General features: G+C 40.0%; 1 protein-coding gene across 24 annotated transcripts in view; it reads right to left on the reverse strand.

Moving 5' to 3' along the window:
• The window catches only part of CELF4 (CUGBP Elav-like family member 4), a 714,329-nt gene that overhangs the window by 377,920 nt on the left and 320,314 nt on the right, over positions 1–16,095 (reverse strand). The gene's annotated exons all lie outside the window — the stretch shown is intronic.

Here is a 16,095-nt window from a genome sequence, read left to right on the forward strand (position 1 = left end):
TTTAAATATATATAGGAGGAAAGGCTTGTAAGCAGAAGAATGGGTCTTCCTGGAGAAGCTGATCACACAACACTAATTTACCAAGAATGTGCGTGGTTAATGAATACAATGCATAATAAAGATAATAAGGATTTAATCTTGCATATTTAGGCTATCCAGATCTAGGCTATATGGAGCATATATTAGCCTACCCTTTCAACAGTCATGACAAAAATAATGGAGGAAATTAGTTTGGTATCACACTTTCTGTGTCTTCTGAATCATCAGAATTCAAACTAAGTTAAAAATTAATAGGGGTGAGATTCAACTCGCTAAATATAGGTATGTGTGGTAGCTGTGTACATCTCAGCTAGCCACCCTTTATTTACTTGTTAATCAAAAGAGAGAACTAGACACTTTTGTGAATTTCAGCATCTCATTTTTGCCTAAGGTGCACATGTAAACCAGAGATCAGAGGACTGTGTTAAAAATAATGTTTATTTCTGCATACTGACCACAAAGGGAATGTATGGTAACCAGTTTAGATGCAGATTTCTAAAGATACAAGGCAGGATGTCTAAATTGTAAGTTCCAAATTAAAAACAAACAAACAAACAAACAAAATAAGTCACCCAAAATTAATGGTAACAGTGCCCCTTTTTTTGCTGAATGAAGCAGCAAAATAGCATTATCTCTATAGTTTCCTGTCTTTCAAAACTAGAGAGCGGAGATACAATTTTCTACTGAATTCTCCTTGTGACATGAAAAATACAAATTTTACTTAATTTTTAAGACTTGACTCTCCTGAATGATTTTTCATTACTTTCCTTGTTCTCTTAGTTTTCTCCTCTCCTTTGAACAGTCTCACCACTTGTTTCTTTACTTCCTTTTCATCTTGAATACAAAGAGTAGGTTGATCCCAGCTCTGGCCCTGGAAATGTCAGGCTGAAAATGTTACTCTTGGAGTGATTTGCATGCATTACAAAGTGACAGGTGACAGGAGCACACAACCTCAGCTAATAGATGATTAATGATGTGATGTTGGCCAGCACTGTTGACTCATTTTCTTGCTCTTCGGGAAACTTCAAAGGCAGCTGGCATTTCTGTGGCTTTATGACAGGCTCATAGGTGAGTGTAATTGTTTATTCCATATGTGCATAGCGTAAAAGTAGCCATGAGCATGCTATTGAAGCACATGTTTGTGTATGAGGCAACATGCAGAACTGTATGCATGAGCTCCTGGGTATTTCTGTGTACATACAAGCTCCTCATATACAAACTGTGTGGTTTTAGAGGGTTGCTGAGAGCATCATTAACCAGCTACTATATTCTGAATAAAATACCATGGTCCATTGGGGGTTACAGGCTAAAGTAATGAAAGAAACTTGCTGGAATTTTAATCTGAATGGAGAAAAATCAGCCCTAAAGTAAACAGTACATTTGGAAGAGAGCCCAGTAACTAGTAATCAGAACAGGATTAGAAGTAGGTCAGGCTGTAAACTTGAATCTTTCCGTCACACTTTTTTTTCTTGACAAAATTTAGAGGGCTTAGGTCACTACAGAGATTAAGACCAGTAGCAAAATAATATGAGTTCACATTTCAACCACACCCAAAATTCAAGTCACAGGCTCAATTTAGACTGATGTATTTTCAGTCCTGAGCCCACTTAAAACAGTACACAGAGTTTTCTAGGAGAATATTCTTAGGATCCTCCCAGCGCAATACAGATGCCAACTTCTGTGTTGTCTGGATTTAAAACCCCTGTGCCTGGAAAAGGTGAAGCAAATCTCATTTCCTACTCCACACTTGAATACTTCTCCTTTTTGCCCTGGATTTCCCATCCCCCAGTGCTCTCTATTCAGGAATAGCTTTCAAAGTTGCTCAGTATTAGTGGGAAAGTAAATAGACAGAAATTGTAGCTGGGAGATAGGGCTTGCACTTCTGAACAAGGATCAACCAAATTGGTCTCCTCTAATAGAAACAAGGATATTGCTGAATCAAAATTCTGCACCAAAAGTTTTTTACTTTTATTTTTTCCTTCAGATGGTAAAGGGGAAGCATAAAATTTGGTGCCACTTTAAGGTTCCAAAATGCCTAAGAGCCAATGCTGAATAAAGTTGCCGTAGCATAAAGGAAGCATTTCTTTAAGGAAAGCTTAAAACAGGTGTATTTTGTCATCGTTCTTCCAATAGCTATCATTTACAAAAGAGCAATGCAGATTTAAGAAGCCACAAATAATTGTTCTTAAAGTCAAAGACAAATGGCCAGATGAGGTCTTAAAGATTTCTATCCTGTGTTGATTAAAAGGGGAAGATACAAGAGTCACTGACCACTGTCTGTGATAAATCTCCTGCACTGTCACATGAAATTGGATTTGAAAGTTCCTGGAGACAGCAGCTGGGTTATGGGCACAAATACTGTCCTGAGCAATTGAAGTCCACATCTGAGCCCTGAATCTCACTGTAGGGCACACTTGAGATGTCAGGTGGACCCCAGGCTAATTTTGAGTCCGAGTTCTTTCCTGAGCCATAGAGCTTGGTCCCATCGTATGGCAGTTTCCCATTTCACTAGCTCAGGTGCAGAGAAGAAATCACCATTGGCTCACAGGCAAAAGCTTCAGTGCTTCTGAAACTACCTTTATTTGTTGTTGTTTTCCTTACCACGCAGGTTGTCCAGCGTGCTAACTCAATTTAAAGACTTGTCCTGTCCACTTCACCTTTTCCAGACCTCAGTAACCCTTCAACTGAAAGTACATTGCCCACTGCAAACTCAGAAGCTGCTCCAGGCAGGGCAAGATATTAAGTACCAGAACACTGTGAAAGCAAGAATAAAAACAATCCTAGAGTTGCCTAAGCAATTTCAGGCCTCTTGGATTAAGCAGCTCTGTGCGCTCAGGCTGTGGTACCATGCTTTGTGTCTGCTTAAACTGAATTGTTTGAGCTTCCTGAACTGTTGATGGAAAGAATTCAATGAGAAGAGGGAAGGTTTGCCTTTCTGAATCCTTCTCCCAGCACAATGCATTGGTAAAATTTACAAATTATAGAAGGGAATTGCTCCACGTGGCCTCATGACTGGTCTGCCTTGGCCTCAGTGGGGGAAGGAGGCAACTGTTTTCTACTGGCAGTGGCAAAAATAAGCCTCAGCATTTTGAGTTTACAAAAATATCCAGCTCCTAACCTGTGACATTTATGAAATTAACATCATGGACTTTCTAGATTAACTTCAGTAGATGCTAAAAAAACCCGATTTTTGCTTCTTGCACTCCTGGAAATGAAATCCGTTCCATATATTTGATTCAAAGTCTGCTGCATACACATGCGTGCATGTCTTTGTCTGTGAAGGTGTCAAAGACAGGCAGAAAAAACGTAAAAGTCAGTTCTCAAAAATAAATATTTTAGCTTCTTATTGCTGTTGCAGCATGTGAAAATACAGATGCTATGATGGTAGCAATAAATGCATGTACAGGTACAGAGTAAGAAGCAAAGAGATAAAGTGAAAAGGTCATTGACCAGCATTGCTGACATTTTTAAGTGACAGAATAACCAGTACCTTTCTTGTCTCTTAGTTCTTCAGAAGGTTGCTTTGAACATTTTCCCCCAGATTATTGATAAATACTAGCTTCAGTACTACACTGCTGGCTTTAAAGGCTTGAAAATTCAAAATTGCAAAAATCAATTTTCTTACAAATGACCTTTGTGAAATCTTGTTCAAAAAACAAACAATAACAGCAACAAAAAAACAACCAAAAACCAACCAACCAAAAAACCAAACCAAACCAAACAAACAAAAAAAAAATCCAAAAACCCAAGCAACCAACCAAACAACAGCAAAAAAAAAAAACAACCCACACTCAACACTGCGTACTTTTTTTTTAAGCAAAATCTGGATGGCAACATCTAAGGAGAGTAGTTGGTTTATTCTTTTTGTTTTCTTTTTTTTTCCTTCTCTAGGCTTATACTGAACAAATGAGGCAGGTCTGATTCCACACAATCTTTCTGTCTGACACTAAGAATGGAAATTTGCAATAAAAGGGAAATTGTCTTGAGGAAGTTTTCAGCAAGCATAAAAGGGAGAGTTTCGGAGTGAAGTTGGTAACTAGTGATTGCTACTGACACTTGCTATAGCACTGGAGTCATTGCTCACCTACTACAGAATTGCAACCACCTCAGGGTAGAACGCACTATCAGCTGTAAGTCCCAGCCATGACAATGAAGGCAACAGGAGTTTCAGCATGTCCTCAGTGGAATCAGGATTAGTTACCTATGCTATACAGAGGAGCTGAATACAGGTGAAACAGGATTATTCCTTTTAAAGTATTTGTAAGCCTTACGCTGTCTTAAAAACAGACAGCTCATGTTCATTGTTGGTGAATATACAGAGATAATTGTAGTGACTATGTTGACAAATAGCATTTTGTACCTGAAAATTCTCTCTATCAGACAGCATTATTGTGCTCCTTGTATCTGTTGCAGTTTCCATGGAAATAAATGAGAGGCATCACTGTCTGAGCAACTATCAGAGAAGGAAAGATGCAGCATCTTGAAGTCTCCTCTGTGATCTCAGTCAGAACTTCTGACTGTTACATCCTCTACAGCCCATCTCCAACAGGCTTGCCAAAAATGCAGCTCATGCCTTCTAGACACTCAGTGTGTATATCCGATCAATCCTCTTGATTTGTAGGTAAAGAACAAGTCCTACAGTCAGAACCAATGATCTCATTGCTGCTAGCGTGAATGTAAAATACCTCGAGTGAAAACAGGGGGATTGATCTAAAAGGACAGAGGTAATTTAGAGCAAAAGTTGGGCTTTTGTGTATTAATTAAAAAGTTTCCTGTAACCTATGGGACACATCAACTCTTTTACAAAGGTTGTCATCTCTGTACAGCCAGCCATTTGTTTTGCTTTCTTCCTAGAGAAACTTGATTTCCATAATGGGCTATACCTTTTGCTACTATATCCTCTGGGAGAGAGGTCTGGTCAGATGATTAGCATTATCTTCTCTCTTAAATATTACATTATTAAAATTGGGCAGGGTTTTTTATGGCAGCTGACTAATTAGCCCCACGTCTCATCTCAGCTGTCAAAAATCTCTTTTCATTGACAGTTTACTTTAAGTGGCTCAATTAGCATAACAAATGATTCACCAAAAGTTCTGTAGGCATCCTGTTGATTAATGTCATTTATCTTGCAAACCAGCAGTAGATGGCTGAGTTGCTCCTAACAATTATTAAGTACATATATATACATTATGTGTCACTCTCAGAGAAGCAACACAACTTAAGAGATACTTACAGACATCTAAGAATGATAAAGAGCTTTCATCAGCTACAACTATATGGAAGATATCCTAAGCGAGGAGCAAGAAGACGGGACCAGGTTTCCTTGCATATTACCCTGCAAACATCCAAGTGATTTCATGAACAGAAATTTCTAAAGACATGTGATGGGACTGAGGAGAAAAGAGGCTGATCATAAGTTCTGGCATCTGCCTGCCTGTCTTTTTCTACTATATGCATCTGCTTTTCAGTATGTGGGCCTGGTGTATAGCACCTTTGCTTAATGGTGCTGAATAGAAAGTACTGGATAAAAAGTGGCTGGGTTCTTCAGTTTCAAGTTCCCTAGTTAACTCCCTGTTAAAGCAAGACTTGATGAACAACAGTGCAGTAGGATTGGACAAGGAATGGAGAGACTGAGGCTGCTTTTTCTCTCAGCTCAACCACTTGCACTGAGTTTGGCCTTACTTAACCTCCTCTCCACTTCTTTTTTCCCTCCCCTCCAATTTTATCCACTTTGCTCATGAGGTCTAGGAGATCTTTACCTCAAGGACATTCCCTCCCTGAATGTTTACAGTCTTTCACCCTACTTAAGGTCAGGGCCTCAGAAACCCCCATTATATAAAAACATGAAGTTTAACCATAGAGCAAACTCCACTGGGAGTGAAAAAAAAAAGGCTTATTATCAGCACCAATCAGATATACCCTCTGATGACAATGATCTGGAATTTCTGCAAACAGAGGTTTTGTGTCAGTGAAATCAGAGATGGCCATATCTTACACTGGAGGCATCAGTATGAGTGGCTCCGTAATCATTATGAAAAAGTATGTGTGGGTTTCGGTTGTTTCAAAGTAATTCTCCTAGAGGAAGGAGCTTTTATCACTGAACTCTTTAATAAGGGCTCTTCCCCACAGCCCCAGGAGGGACCATGCAAGCTTTAAAGAAAGTACAGCAAGTGCTCTCACCACTGAAGCCACTAGGAGTATATTTTATAAAGCAATATTAAAGAAATACTGAGAGCAGAATAATTTAATCAGATTCATGAAATCAAATACCCCCAAGGCAGCGATGAAGATGCAACTCAACAAGTGCTGGCATTTCATTCCATAGGAAGAGGAAAATTCATCAGCTCCTCTTTTTTTTTCTTTTCCACTCATAGAAATAACACTCGACACCAAATAAAACTGAAGTCAAAATACCTTAGGATATGAGGCTGAGTCCTAACACACCTTGGGCCTCCACTCGGTCACACTCAGTTTGGAAGTAGGGTACTGTTCATTGACAGGGGGCTGGAAGGCGGATTCTCAAATGTTTCTTTAAGAAACCTTTTTTTTTTTTTTTTTTTTTTTTTTTTTTTTCTCCCTTTTTTTTTTTCTTTTTCCTCCCCCCCCCCCGATCACACTATTGGTCACGGGCAAAACATTTCTTCACCTTTTCTCTCTCTGCTTATGTTGTGTCTGTCATGACTCTTTTTACTTCTGAAGGACAGCGCTGGAAACCCCGATCCCAACTTGGGGTTGTTTCATGCTGCAGAGATGTTACAATGAAAAGTGAAAACTGGATTGCAAAATCAACAGAGAATAAGAATTCTCTAAATTTTGAACCATGAAGTAACCAGTGGCTCTAAGTACCAAAAATCTCTTTCAAGCAAAGACCCTAACTAACATTTAATTCCTTTGCTCTGCTACTTTCAGTTCTATTGGCTTTTGGACTTCCTGGAGTTGCTGGAGGAACAGTGTTTCTGTTACTAACCAGTGTGGGCTATGAAAATGAGGAGTAAACTGACTTTGATGGCAGCCTGTACTACTAAGAGGGAAGCCTGGGGAAAAATATCTATATGTATAATTCTTGAGCATCTACTATGGCTCCATTTACATAACATCTGAGCACCAATTTGGAGTGTACCTATCTTTAAAACACCCCTGGAAAAGTAAGCTTATTTTCAGTAGCCAGGTGTATCAGTGAAGCTGAGAGATAAATTAATTTCACTTATATTTAACCACACAGTAGTTGTAAATCAGGTTTATTCCAGACATCCACACTGGCTGCATAAACTACAGGGTATCAGACACCTCATGCAGTGAATCATCCTATGCTGTGAGACGTGGCATCCAAGGACTTATAATGGTGCCTATCTCTACCTACTGAATAGAGAAAGCTGAGAACCTTAGACCTTTTTACAGAACTAAAATTAGATGAGAAGATTCCCATCCAGCTGCCTTCCCCAAGAGGAAGTAGGCAGTAGAAGAAATTATGCCTCCACATCACCAGGCACACATACTGGGCAGGGGATCACCCTTCTTTTCGAGAACACCACTCCACAGTGAGGGGATGGGGTTGGAACCCAAATCAGTGCCCTCAGGGTCCTAGTAAATGCAGCCCAGAAGCACTAAGGTAAGCTGGAAAAGAAAATACTGTAGAACAAAACATACAGGCAGTGCATGATGCTGACAAGTGGCAACAACATCCCTGAGATGGACTTTTCAAAAGTACAGAGAGAGGAGCCTTCAGTTTATGATGCATATTTAATGGCAAAAAATATAGCAGCAGCACTGTCTTGTCCTGCCTGATGGCTTCTCTCTCCGTCAAGGCCATCATAAATTCTGCCTTGGTAAAGCAGAAGTGATTGGACTCAATTTATTCTTCTCTAAAACAAATACACACAGGCGCGTGCACACAGACACAAAAACATCCATGAGGGAAGAATATAGAAGTTCCAGGAAAAAGCTGTAACTGAATTGCCATTACAGAGCAGAAAGATAATAAGTAAATGTTGGCAGGGAACAGCACTAAATAGCAGAATGAGTTCTTTGCTTTGGCCTTTGCAGAAACTATACTGCATTCTCTAGAGACCCCACCCTGGATTGTTTCAGATAGCATCCTTTTCCCTGAAGGAACTCAGAGGAAACAAGGTTTGCAGGGAACACCAAAGGTTGACTTTCTCCACTCCAAGGCAGGATCAACCCAATCTAAGCTGGGAAAGAAGCATGTATTCTAGGCTTGTGGGCACCAGACTGTGCAGGTATGCAGTAACCTCTCCCATAAAAGCTGTCTGGAAAGCAGGAGAACCCTGGTAACATCTGCATCACTTTGATTTACAATTTGGAGAAAAGAGAAGCTTTCTGAAAGATATACGTTAGAACCAAGCAGACGCCTGGTAATATAACTTCTGATTGTGTCTGAGTATCCAGAGTATGATGAAACCATGAACTGCAGTTACTAATTATTTTCAAGGACAGATAAATAGCAACTCTGCTTTTTATTTGTCTCATGTGGTGATCCACTGGGCTTGTAGACTTCTGCACATTTTACGTAATCTCAAATTTATCATGAGTTTATAGCTGGCCAACAAGTTGACAGAAGAAGGGAAAAAAAATCAACAAGAACAAAAGCAATTGCAAATCTTATAAGTCTGAATGGCTTTTAAGACAGAAGGAGTACATGTGAGAAAAGAAGGAAGAAAACAGCAGCAAAATGTTGAATTCACAAGTCTGAGCTCATGTCCATTGAGGCAGGCAGGTTTCAAATAAAGTGATTTCTTTTACATTTCTGTGGGCTTTGAACAGTGTTTTCTGGGCTTTTTTCTGAGCTCAATGAAATAAATGTAAAATGAAATGCATGGGTGTATACACGATCTGCCTTTAAAATGCAATTATTTTAACGACAAATCTTAGAAATTATCCCTGTTTCTTTTAAGGAAGGCTACTCAAGTGCCTTGGTAAAGAATCCTTTTCTAAAACACATTCCACAGACTTTGCATAATAATATCATTCTGTTCATAGACTACACTTTCAGGAATCACCATGTGATGTCGGAAATAAAGCAAAAATAGCACATCTCCTTTCACTGACTTTGGTACAGCATTGCTAATTTTTGAACCTTTGAAAAGATCAGTGCAATCTTAAAATTTAAAACGCACCAAGAAAGTATAATTGGAAGGGAAGCTGAGATGTACAAGTGGGTATTTTTTCACTGACTAGGGGTGTTTGTATACAGAAATTTTGGGTTATCACTATAACTGAAACTTATGGAAGGCAGAGAACAAGGAGAAACATCTTCGGACTGAACAGTTACAGCAGTTCCACCCTTATATGACATCTTCACTTTCATTCTGTGTCTTAGAATCTCTTATGACAACATGTATTAGGAGAGACTCATTTAAAAATATTTTCAACAATAGTGTTGCTTACATGGGAAAGAGAATAAGATCAATAGAAAAACGCATCCTCCCAAATCAGCAAAAATAACTTTTTCTTCCTAAGAAAAAGCGACAGAATCATGTTTAATCAGGGCACTGGATGGATACAGAATAAGAACTATATTTATTTAGCACATGATTTTTTCACCTCAGCCAACCCTAACTTTAAAAGCATAGCATCTAGCTTCAGCTAACAACTCCAGCTTTTTTTCCACATTCAAATAAAGAAAAACACACATCTGCAAAGAGAGATTTCTTCTGTTTTAAAGCATATCTCAAAGATGTGATGGACAAATGTACTTTTGTGATGCTTGTCTTTCTCCACTGACTATAGAGGGGTTCTAGATAGTCAGACTAGCCTCAGAACCTGACCTTCAGGCATCTCATGGAGAGGCTGGATGTGTTGAATGCAACCCACTCAGATCTCTTATTTCAGCCTGAAGCAGCTAAGATAATGGTGGTTGAAAAGCAGCTGAAAAAGCATAGATGTTTTTTGTTTAGATGCAGAAGGATGCAGATGACCTGATTATAATTTATGATCTGTACTTTAGTGCTAACAGGAAGCTTAAACTGCCTGAAGACTTTACACTGTAAGCAGAGATGATGGATAAGAAAGGATGGAAAGTTACAGGAATTCTAACACTGAGATCAAGTGACATCCTTAAGGTCAAAATATCTATCTTGTCTATGGAAAAGGTAGGAATAGAAGCTGGATTGCTCAAAACCCAGCCAGGGGGCCTAACTGCAACACCATTCTTTCATGGAAAAATTGAGCTAAACTACTTAAGGTAGAACAGTCCCTTGTGTATGTGTTGGGAACCACAGTAGCATAAGAATATTTAAAAGCATGATCACGAGCCTGACAAAAACCTGTCTGTTGTTGAGACATGGTGAACACAGGAGCCTGAAAGTGGACTCATGCCAAGAGAAGAGAAGCTGCTCATGTGAAAAGGGCTTCAGCTCTTAGGTAAGGAACACATCGATACAGCTAATACATACCTGAGTTGCTGGACAGGAAATGGAGAGCATTGCAGATAGATTCCTGCTCCTGTAAGGTTTTCCATTTCAACCCAGTTTTTTCATAAGTCAATACACTAGAATTCATGTTCCCTCTGTAGTCATCTTAAAAAGTGACAGCATCTTCCGAGAATATTACAAATTGTCAGGGGTCCCAAACTGCCTCCTAGAATGAACTTTCTATGTAGCAACTATAAGTTAATCTAATATTGACCCCACTAAGAAACACTTAAGTATGATGGAAAGCAAGTACCTATGGAGGTCAGGTGAACGCATGAACAAAACACATAATATGGGTATGCATTATTTATTTATTTATTTTGAATTCTGTGGATGAGCAGAATTTGAGTACAAAGTGCTGCCAGAGAGTTGCCATTGATTACACCACAGCCTGGATTTTACCCTAGTTTACAGATAAGAGTGCCACAGGTTGTCTGAGCTTGCTACAGGAATCCAGAGGGTGAACAAGACATCTTATGGTGGTCTGAGTTTCAAATAATCCTCCAGGAGATGATTACCAGCATCAGTATCTGGGGCTCATCTGTTATAATTTCTTACTAAAGAAGAAATGAGGGAAAAGATCTGCCAAAAACATATATGATGGATCAGCCAAATTGTTTCTAAATGGTACCTTAGTCAGAGATCTCCACAGGGGACCAGCAGCCAGCTGCACTACACTATAGAGTAAATGCTACTGCTTTGGAAAAGAATCAGTGGCAAGTGATTTGCATTAAACATTTTCTTTATTGTTGTTGTTGTTTTTGTTGCTATTTTTGGCTAACTCAGAACTGTATCAGCATGTAAAATTCAGAGAGAAAATGCCCATTTGCTGATTTCCAGGATGTTTTTTTGTCTCTCTGTTAAGAGATTGTACTGCCAATGATGGGTGGGGAGTTGGAAGGATAGTATCAGGGTGGCGATGGTGATGGGGAATCCAAAAAGAAAAAGCAACCAGAGAGACCAGAGACCATCCACAGCCAGGAACAGCTTTTGCTTTCCAACATTTTCTTTCAAGCTCATGAATAAAAAGAAATCTGTGAATTCAAAACACCTGAAGTTAGCTAGCCCTGGAAAGAAGAATAGAAAAGGGAAAACTAAACCTGTGCTGAAAGCCTCTGAACTCATGAATATGAACAGAGGGCATGGGAGTAAATGAAGCCTGAGGACTCACAGCTCTCATCATGAGCTAGAGATGATTTCAATATATTGGAAGTATGCAGCAGGATCTGGCCATTTTCCTGCTATTTAGACTGATCTGGGGACTGCTGCCTTCCTGTGTTTGTCATTTAGGATTGATCTCATTGATAAAGTGTGGTGAAGTACAGTTTGATATAAATATAAGCTCTCGCAGGTGTACATAGGGATGGCGACAACAATAAACCTGCCCACTTGTAGAGAATAGAACATTGCTTGGGACAGTAAAATAGTCTGCCCTTCAGCTTGCCAGCTTCATCAAGGCAGATGTTGGGGGTGCTAGGGAGATGCTCTTTTTATCTGCATCATTGTTCTCTGCCTTCTGATTTCTAAGGTAAAGAACTTTCAGACTTTCACGGTTCCTTTGCATGGGAAGGAAGGGCTCCTCTTCTCCATTCCTATGACAGGAGACCCACCATACCCAGACACTCATCTTAGAGGTGGAGAAAAATGCCCTGGAGAGGTGCTCCCAATTGTTCTTTTTGCTGTTCTCTCATATATCTAGACACACATGGATTTATGTGTAAATAAAATTGCATCATCACATAAGCATAAATGATCACTTTAAGAACAAATATATAGGTAAGTTAACACCCAGCATACATATGACACATATTTAAAGATTAGAGAGAAAAGCAAATGCATTAAAAGAATCAGAAGACTAAGAGTAGAAAAGACCACTGGAGCAATCCAGACTTTCAATCTTGCCAGACTTTACTATCTAAAGAAAGATTTGTTAGGCTACAGAACATTCTGAAATCATACTGAGTGATGAGGACAACAACAAGAACAAACAATGAAATATTTAATATCCTCTAGTGGCATTGACACTGCCTTTGAGCACAAGGCAGTGCATTAACGCTGTTCACTATGCCTCTTAACTCAAGTGGCTAGAACTTGACTACAGGAGACAAAAAGTGGAGAACATTTCTTACAGTGCTTATGCACTGAGAAAGCCTCAGCTGAACCCACTTTTGGGCAATGCACTTGGAGAAATAACTGTGCTGAATATGCATATTGATCAATGAATTCAGAGAAAAAGATGACGAAGGATTAGAAGCTGAGAAAACATGAGCCATGAGAAACAGTTATTAAAATTGTGCCTGTTCGGTGTGCAAAACAAAACTGAGAAAAGAAATCATAATAGCCTTAGAATATGTAAAGGACTTTGCTCAGAAAGAAGTTGCAAAAGGGTTCCAATTAAAGCAAGAGATTTTGGTCTGGAAAAGTCACATATCCGAGGGTAATCCTTGAGATATTACTTTCTCTCCTCTGGCTGTGGAGCAAGCCAAGCCATCCTACCCAATAATTCTGCAATAATAAGAATCTTTTCCAGGTGTGAGAGCACTAGCCAAGGTACAAACGCTTCATAAGTCAAGGCCTTCACTGGCAGGCTATGCTTTTCTTTGATACTTTTTTCCTGAGGAAAACTCCAACTCGCCACAGTTGGAGACAGGACACTAGTCCATGTGAATCTTTAATCTGACTCGTCAGGAAGTACATATGTTCTCACATAAAGAACCCCACCAGAATACCACTGAATTTACTTCAGACTGATGTGCACAGCATGAGCATGACAGCTGTATCTCATTTGAGATTCCTCACCCCACAGACAGTATGTAAGGTTCGAATTCACATCCAGCAATCAGCAGTCACATTTTAAACACCCTGAGAATTCTTGTGAGCCCTGCACTCTTTTGATCAAATCCATAAAAGTTTGACTTCGTGTGTAAAGCAAAAGTACTCAGGTCTGACACAAAGTCATTTCTTACCTTTGAAAATGTTCCTAGGATCCTCCATGGGCCTTGAAGCCTTATGAAACATGCTCTGTTAGAAGGATTTTGTTGCATTTTTGGTGTTTTGTTTGTTTGTTTTGAATGAAAGTTCCTAAACTCTATCTCTGCACAGTGAGAATTTTTGTGTATACTGCTTTTTTGCTCACTGGCTAAGAAGTTCATTTTCAGGTCTCTAAAACCAACTAAATTTCTGGCAAAATGCTGTTTTCTTTGGCTTGCCTGAAACACATTGTGTGAGTGTGTGGAAAGAACACATACGGAGACTATCAGATCTGTTCAATTGGGCCATTTCTCTCTAGGTCCTGGATGAAGGCAGTTTGCTTTTAACTCTGTCTTAGGTAGATTCAGAAGAGGATCACATTAACTGCAGTAGAAGAAACAGCTGCAAACATCCTAATTCATACCTGACTATTCTTTCCTCTCTGCACTTGCACATGAGCAGCCTCCTGACCACCAGGCAGCATCACCAGGATGGACACCTCAGAGGCTGGAAGGAGCATCAGGCACTCAGGGGAGGTCTATACTGTTCAGGCTGCAGGTGAGCTAATTCAGTGCCTTCAGCTGCAGTGAGACCCTCACAGCCTCCTTAAGGAAGGGACAAATTATGCATAGTATACTCTTAGTGTTAACAGCAAGAACCAACAGAGATAAAGAAAGAAGGAAAAATAGAGTGTGCCAAGGGGAGAGAAAACACAAGGCTGTGTTGGTAGTTGTGGGAGGGAAACCTCATCCTGGGTTATTGCCCGTCTGGCATAAAAGGACTTCGCCATTCTTGGCACACAGTTCCCCTTCTCTAACTACAGTGACACATGAGCTGAAGCAGGGACCCATCTTATTTGCTTGCTCATACTCTGAAGGTTCCAAACTACCATTACAGTAAATGTAACTTTTCATAAGAAATTAAGTTACATAAAACTCCAGAGCCCAGGGAGAAAAGCTTTTACCTCTCCATCTCCAAGCAGGCCCTGTAAAAGGGAGCTTTTTCCCTGATACCACTTAGCAGTCTGGTTTTCCCTTGTGCCTGTCCCTTGAAACATAGTACCAATGTTAACTCTTCTCTGGGGTTATGTTTATTGTCTTCATAGAAGAAAAAAAAGCACATTGGAGAAGAAAGCAATTGTATGAATTATCTTACGCCTATCTAAACAGGACAAGGTACTCAAGGTATGAGCAGGAAATAAATGGTTGACATTAGCTCAGGTACCAGAGCCCTCTCAATCCTGGCCCCTGCAGGACTGTCGACATGGTGACCAACAATTCTGGCACTCTTCTGTGGAAGGAAAGCCCTGCCAGGAGCTGGGCTGCATTCACATTAATTTTGTCCTGGCCAACAAAGACTGACCAGATTGCAGAGACTGTGAACTCACAACCTTGATTTGTTTCCCCTTCAACAGCTCCCTGGAATGCTTGGCATCTCTGCCTCTTCCTCTTTGTCTAGGAGCCTTACAGGGGCAGACGCAGCCCTGGCGATGAATCCCTGCAGTGAACCCACCCCACTGAGGTGCAGGTGATGCTGACACGTCCGGAGTTCATCACTCATTCTCCCAGCACAGGTAGGGCTGCCTGGAAGGACAGCACATCAAAGACAGACTACATTTAGCTGGATACTTTCCCTCAATCACTGCATTAGCTTGTCCTGATCCTATAGTTAAAAACAGCTATTTATTCTATCACTACATGCTGGCAAAGATATATTGCACCAAGTCAGCACCTACAATTATTATAGTACAGAAAACCTTTGCTGTAGCACGTTTAGTGCCGCTATTTATCAGACACAAGGCTATTACATCCTGGCTCTCAACAAGGCTATACAATTCTGGCACCCAGGAAGACAGCAGGTGCTCTGAATTAAACCAGAACCCAAAGACTTTCTCTTCACCTTCATCTCACTTTCCCTAATGGTTTAACAAGTACTGGGGGGACGTCAGGAAAAAAAGGGTTTGCAAGGAAGCACTCTGCGTATCTGATGCTATCAGGATCATGAAATATCAAAGCACAATGAGATGGAGGAAGAGGTTGCTGTGTTGTGAATGAGGTGACAGGGTCTGTAGACCCTTGAATCCAAGTAGGCTGCACTTGGTGACCAAACCACAGCATTTAATTAGAGATTTATTTGTGAAGTGCTTACCCATCACTGCCCCATGCCCATGAATATTGAACATCCTAGTCCACCTGCCTAAAAAACTGTCAAAAATGTGCTCACATCAATGCTGCTCCATTCAAACACCAGCCCAGGGCTCTGGACATCTTTTTGGTGACCCTACTGTATCACACCAGATTTATTATGCCATTCTCAAGAAAACTGTTTTGTCAATTATTTGCATTTCAGAATAATTTGTTTTCATGTCTTCCCACTTAATAACTGGTATTTCTTAAAGAATCCTCTCCAACTTGGTAAATTCAGGATTCCTGGTAAACTGAAAATATAGTTCACAAACTGTACAGATTTCTTGCAGTTAATAAAGAGAGATGGGAATGCGAAAGAATAGCTGATTGATCAGCAAAAGGGAATCTTTTTTGGGTACGTTACTCAAAGCCTATTACTTCCAAGTTGGCTCTTTCCCCTTGTTACTAATTTTCAAAAGAAACTCAGGCATGAATCTAAGAAACTTCCCTGATGATTTCTTTCTGAAAAA

The sequence above is a fragment of the Coturnix japonica genome, chromosome Z (assembly GCF_054131305.1).
Source record: "Coturnix japonica strain WE chromosome Z, WE-NBRP24, whole genome shotgun sequence".
Classification (NCBI taxonomy): Eukaryota; Metazoa; Chordata; class Aves; order Galliformes; family Phasianidae; genus Coturnix; species Coturnix japonica.